Raw genomic sequence first — 7,610 nt, forward strand, 5'->3', positions numbered from 1 at the left:
TTGTGGTTTTGAGTTTTGCCTAATACTGTTATTCATTGTAGTGACACAAATTAGGAACTGTGTATTATGTATTCACAAAACTCTCGTGACGTTTACAATGTCAAACCAAAATTTTTGAGTGTATCTCAAACGACACAAATGACTGTTATTTCATCTGACTGTACTTGATGTCAAGTTTCCATGGTACACGGCACATGCGCCAATGATAATAATTAAATCATTTCAAATCAAGTGATAGCGACCAGGTTGTTAAACTTTGAGTGAAGTTGTCACCAACATAGCCATAGTGACTTTTTGTTTGTCGGGAGTTTAGTGAATATATTATAGTGGATGTTCATTTTTATTGAACTGACTTGTAACAAACATTTTAATTTGAGTTGTCGAGGAAAAATTAATGGAAAATGTAAATTTGTAACTGCTGTAACAAAGTAAAAATAAAAAGTCAAGAATAAAACACAAACCTTCTAGGTACACTGGCGGACACGGAATTTTTGACAGCAAATTTATGACAGTTCAAAAAATGTCAATGTAAGCCATGCTTTATTGTCATTACGATTGACGTTTGAAAATTTTAATTTTAAAGTTTTAGTTGAAATTTATTTTTGGGTCATTTTTTCTTTCGCTCTCAGGATAAAAATTGCAAAAACCGAAAGTGAGGTTAGTTGCCTAAGGCCCGTTTTACATTTTTATGTCAGTCGAATGACAAATCTTCCAAAATTCCGTGTCCGCCAGTGTATGTACAGTTGCGGAATTAAAATTTCGGGCAGTATTGTCATTTTCATAATGTAAACTCTAAAACAACCTTTACATTAATAACCTCATTTTTTACTCTTGTCATGTTTATGTCATTTTGACTTAAAAAATAGCATCACCGACAGACAAATTTAATTGTCAAATGTCAGTCATAGTGACAGTAAAAGGTAGTTTACAGTGAACTTTTTGAAGTGACAGAAAAATACTGCCCGAAATTTTAATTCCGTAACTGTACAATAAAACAACGAGTCCAAAAAAACGAATTTTAATCTATTGGTTTGTGGAGTCAATTTACCGAAAAGAAACCAAACTAGAGTTTAAATAATCCAATTTTCTCTTGTAGAAAAAAAACCTCGAGCGTAATTCGTTGAAATATTCGCACCTATAGCTACATTAAAAAAAAACGAGAAATGAAATTTTTCCAAATGTAAATTCGGTCCTGATTGTCAATTGTCAACTTGACAATACTTATCAAAAATATTTCTATCAATGTCGTTAAATTTATACCAACTTGTGTAACGCCGCGTAAGTAGAGAAAGCCAGAATCGTTGTTCACCTGGAAAATGGTAGAAAAATTATGAATTTAGCGGCAGAATTTAGAGTGTCACCATGGAAAAATTGAAAAAAAAAACTCGATTTTTTTTTTATATTTCCCATTTTTTTTAATGTAGCTGTAATTTAATGAATAATAAACCGTCACCAAATTAACGTTTTTGTAGTTACCGTGTTTTTCGGAGTCGTTTGTTTTACATTTAGAAAAGACTTCAAAGAACACGGTAAATACAAAAACGTTAATTTGGTGACGGTTTATTATTCATTAAATTAGGTATCTCATCGAATTACGCTCGATGTTTTCGTTTCGGTAAATTGACTTCACAAATCAATACATAAAATAAAATAAATAAAAAGATAAATAAAAGATAATCGTCTTCGATTTCTTCTTGACTCGACGTGTCAAAACCAAGGGCGCAGCTGTTGTTGTAGCAGCTGTAGCTATGATACAGGGGGGTCAGTGAAGTTAGCACCCCCATTTAAGAATTTTTGAATATAAATAATACCATAATTTTGCACAATTTTGCACACTAAGTTTCGAATTTTGCACACCTATGATAGGGATCCTATGACTGAAATTATATTGGGGGTGCTAACTTGACGGTGACACCCCCACTTCAATATATGTTTAAAAATTTTATGTCAATTTTATTATTGGATTTTGCACAATTTTGCACACTTTTTATTAAATTTTGCACACTCTTACTTTACGAGTAATTACTAATTAAAAAAATTTTTCACCACCCCCAATTTGGCGTAAACGCATAATTTTTATACCAATGAAATCATTTAATTTTGCACAATTTTGCACATCTCTTACTTAGTTTTGCACAGTTCGTCTTTACGAGTAATTACCAATAAAATTCCGTAGCACAATCTTATACGGAATTCGCAGTATTGCACTATTTTCATGAGAATTTACTCTTACAATGGCTGAAGATATAAACAACAAATTTATAGTACTTCTACAAATAAGAGAGAACAGAATCAATTGCTTTATGGCGGTTTTAACCCCCAATAAAAATATTTCCAAATTTAGCCAGTTGGACTGGTTTCCAGGGCCGTATTCACTTTATGCAAAGCTTTATGTATGAAAACTAAGCTATTCAATAGCTAATTTTAAATGCTACGGTTGATAGATTGACCCAAAAAAAATTTCTCGATTACAATTATAGGTAGGGAAATCTCCTATAAGCAACTTCTTGTCCACTCGAACTTGAATAGTTATGTGCATAGCGCAAAGGGTCCGGATTAATCAGTGCCCGAACATGCATTAGCAAGTTTGACGTCTTTACGATATTTTCGGAATTAATTAACATCTTTTGAAAGACATCTTTTATAGCGGCCGACTAAAAAGTGAAAATGGCAAGACTCCCGAATTCGCTAGCTGCAGGTATCTTTTTCTAACTATAACATTCTAACTAAGGCAAGAAAAGTCCATCTTTAGGCAATAAAACAATTTTTACAGATACAGGATGAATTATAAAAAAGCGTCCTAAATCATAACTTCATTATACTTAAAGATATGACAATACTTCTTGATTTGAACAGTTTATTGTGAGCAATTTTTTGAAATAGTCGCTCGATAAAGATAGATGACAATAAACTATGTAGCTTTATTGTAACTTTGTAAAAAGTAAAGCCCGTTTCTTTGTGATACGCTTGAAGATAAAATATAGTATACAGAATGCGCTAGAACTCGCGCCCCAGAAAAAAATGCCATACCAGGAACATAGAAAAATGTTAAAAAAAATTATATCTATAAACATTTCGAAGTTATGAGAGTTTAAATTTTACACTTTGACTCTATTTATTTGTGTTGGAAAAATAATTTTCCAAGTTTTTTTGCTACAGGCTATTAGAAGAGGAAGCTGTATTCTAAATTGTAACTTTGTTTAATCTTATTTGTGGTTTTTATTGGCAAATTTTTTGTTCCTTTACTAAATAATTATAAAAAAACATATACATATAAAATCGTCAGTATATCATTAAATAGACATAAAAAAGTGTCAATTGTCAAAAATTTTTAACCATTTTTTCATGTTTCTGGTACCTTATCTTACTTCAAATTTGTTTGTGAGGCGCGAGTTCTAGCCCACCCTATACCTACCCTATGTATATACAGGATGATTCCGCTTAAATGACCCATTAGACCCCTCTTGGCAGACAACCTATAATACACAAAGCAATTATTCCTTGATTCATATTCGAATTTTGAAAGTGAAAGAAAAATATCGTTCCTTGATTCTCGATATTTCGAAAATTTAATTTTGAATCAAGGAATAAGTGCATAATGTATTATGTGTTGTCTGCATAGAGGGGTCAGGTGGATCATTTAAGATGAATCACCCTGTATATCATATCATTCAGAATAAAAGGTCTTTTTATAAGCTTTTATTTAACTTGCTTTGTTGTCTGTCTGCACGAAATCTTGCCAGTGAAATTTGAGACAGTTTCTGTTGTTCCAATATACTGAAATATTGCATACACACGTAATTCTCGAGACAACACAATAATATTTACTTTAATTAATATTTATAAACAATTAACAATGATTGTTATAAACATTTTTTCTCGGCCCCTAATTGAAATTGAAATTTTGCATTACATGTTAATTCCCGTAACAATACAATAATCTTTACTTTAATTAGGTAATAATTTATAAATCAAATCTATGATCAAAATCAAAATCTATGAGCCCTAACTGAAATATAAAGATGGAACCAACGCCATTCGATAGAGCAAGAAAAGTTTGTTCAAAAATCAAAAAAATCAAGAAACCAAGTTTTAAAAATTAAAAATAGAAAAAAACAAATAAATACAATTCAACAAACAAAACAAAAATCAAAAAAAATGAAAAAAAAATCAAGAAAATTAAAACTTAAATTATTTCATTAAGCAATAGGTAAAGTTTAAAAAGTAAAAATACAAAAGTATTTTTCTTTTAAAAATAAGCTTTTATTAGAAAAATGTACTAAAAAGTAAATACTATACTAATAAGTAAATATTTTTTTTCTGTCAGAGAAGAACATTTGTTTACACTTTAAGATTTAAATTTATAAAAGCTTTGAGGGCGGTCAACTGAGCAAAGTAATTGTGGAAGTAGTCGTAAAGTTATTATAACCGCTACACCATAGAAATTGTAAGTATAAGATATTAGTTTTGGAAAAATTATTTTTAAATAATGTTGCTGTTTTAAACGTACCTATATTATTATTGGTACAGTTGCGGAATTAAAAGTTCGAGCAGTATTTTTCTGTCACTTTAAAAAGTTCACTGTAAACTACCTTTTACTGTCATCATGACTGACATTTGACAATTAAACTTTTTTTTTGTTGTTAAAATTGTTACTTAAACAATTTGTCTGTCTTAAGAAATTTATTAATTGAACAAGTGTAATTAAATCATGGCTTTGACCTGCTGCATACTCGTTATTATGCCACAAATTACTATTTTTGAAAGTAAATATATAAGTGAAAATGACATAAACATGACAAGAGTAAAAAATGAGGTTATCAATGTAAAGGTTGGTTTAGAGTTTATGAAAATGCAGAAAAAGACAATACTGTCCGAAATTTTAATTCCGCAATTGTACCTACATTATACCTGCCGCCTACCTCTAAAATTTCATAAACAATATTAATAATAATGCGAATGCAGACTATTTTTAAAATTAGGTACGCGTTTCGCCAACCAACGCTGGCATCGTCAACCATGACTAATGTTTTCAATTTTGCAATAATTGACGCTTTGACTAAAAGTATGTACATACTTTACGTCGTTATGATATCACTTGTGATTGACGAAATAATCGAAATCTACCTATATAAAAAGTAGTTAAAAAGTTGTTACTGTGTGAAGAGCTACGTTTATAAACATTTTTATTCTAAAAAGATTCTCGAAATAAACCATGAATAAACATAATTTGAGAAAACACACTTTGATCCGACGGAAATTAAAAATAGACAGACTATGTACAAAAAAATCTACGATGTTGGATTAAAATAACTTTTAGTACTTATTTTAATACTTGTCACATTAGTGATTAATAGGGGCAGTAACCACCAAACAGACCAAGTTTTTTCACTGAAATGTATAAATAGAACCTTCGTTCTAGAAAATTTAGTTTATCCTTTCCAAAAACAGTCTGTATTTAAAAAAGCAATTTTTCAAAAAAATTATTAATTACATCTAACAACTGCATCAACTTTTTAAAAATTCTTTCTATATTGACTCGATATTTTAAGTATACATACCTACAAAATTCTTATTCTAGATGATTTTTCTTCAATTTTATTTATTTTTTATAACTTTTGAAAAACATATTTTTTATTTGTCTAATGCACATTTTTACAAGTTAACGGTGTAATAATACATATAGGGTGATTTTTTTTTAAACGAACTATCCTGGATATTTTATAAAATAAACGAAAATTAAAAAAATCTGAGATAGGTCAATTTTTATTTACAGAGGGACACCTTTTAGTGTACTTTTTAAAGTTGTAGCATCAAGCCTCTATGTAATACAAACAACCCCTTCAAAATTTTAAATGGCACCACCCTATTTGTGATACCTTAAATGAAAGGTATTTTGACCAGGAATTAGGCTATGTGTTTTGTGAGTTTTGAGTATTTTTTATTTACATTACGTAGAAGAAGATCAGCAGATCAAATTTCTATAAAAGTGCAAGGATAGCTCTGTCAAAAACTTATCAACTGACCTGCCCTCGGGATTTTCTAATTTTTGTTTATTTTCTGACACGTTTCTGGCACGTTTTAAAAAAATCACCCTGTATAATTAAAATTTATATGTAACAGTGAAACTATTAATATGTATCAAAACTCTTAATTGCAAAGTGAGGATGCATTTCAATTTTTAATATCATCAAACACAAATTAGCTTTTTTCTCGTTTTGAAAACAAATGAACTTTCTGATTATGAACATAATGCTCTTGTGCTTGAATTGTTAATAATAAATGAAGTAATTTTAGTATTGATTTTTTAAACCACAAATATTAAGGAGGTCAAATCAAGAGGTAAAAACACTGTTTATTTCTTTTTTGCAACACTAATACCTTAAACTCTTTCTATGGTGCATTTTTAAACTTACTTCTTATGTTGCCGTTAAAATAAAATAATAATATTAATAAAATTTATCTACAAAGTACGTCATCAATGTCAACGTATCTTATGAGTCTATTACGCTGATGCATGTTTTTTGTTAATTTTTACATTACCTATTTATTACAAAACATCAAGAGAAAAATGAACTTTTATTCCTAATGAATCAGAATAATGAAAGATTTGCTCGTTTTAGATAAAGCAAAAAATGTTTTTCCTTTACAGTTTTAGCGTAAAATCAAAGATAAAATACTGTACAGGGTGTTTCACGTAATTTTACGAGGCCTGCGCCTGTAAGATGCAATCAATAATACATATTCCGATACGAACTCGATTACAAATTTTGAAGAATTGGATAATCTTCTCTAGTTTGTTCACCCTTTCAAAAATTACAACGTTTTTAGTTAGTTAGTGATTAAGATAAATAAACTAGCTTCATACTCATGCCGTCTCTTGATAAAACAAATGATAATTCTTTCTGAAAAACTGCAGTTTGTGACTATTAATGAAACAGTGATTAGTTTGACAACTACTGTCATGGGTTTCCAAAAATTAAATAATTAAATGTGTATTTTTTGTATCCAGTGTTCTGTGACTTTTGTATATTTGGGTGCGTACATTAGGCGCAAGCCTCGTAAAGTTATGTGAAACACCCTGTATATCGACGTCAGTTTTTGATGTAGTATTTTCTTTGTATACTTACGCTTCCAAAAATAGCTATTGTACAAACTCATTTAAGTCCTTAAAATAATAAAGACTCAATAATAAAATATCTAAAATACAATTTTTGTGGACAAAAACAACAATGTAGTTACTATGGTGGCAGGTATTATTATTTTTTATATTTTCGAAAAATATTTGCTCTCAATCTTACATAATAAGAGGTTTGAATCTGTTTTTGAGAGCTTTAACAAAAATGTTGTTTGTAACACGTACCTAAAAAGTTTTTACAGATTTATCAAACGGTAATGGTTCGTTTGCATAAATAGTGTTTTAGACACAAAAATAACTATTAAAATATGATGTTTATATATGAATTTTTTGTTAATAGAAAATTAATAAGGGAACAACAGAACGAAGAACAGAAAGAACAGCTTGAAAAAGTGTACAAAAAAGTTTAATTACAATTAATTAAAAAAAATGTAATAAACCATGTATAAAATTTTACAGAAATAGGTAAAGA

This window comes from Tribolium madens, unplaced genomic scaffold (assembly GCF_015345945.1).
Source record: "Tribolium madens isolate multiple individuals breed KSU strain unplaced genomic scaffold, Tmad_KSU_1.1 Scaffold_3;HRSCAF=73;Tcas5.2_LG2, whole genome shotgun sequence".
Lineage (NCBI taxonomy): Eukaryota > Metazoa > Arthropoda > Insecta > Coleoptera > Tenebrionidae > Tribolium > Tribolium madens.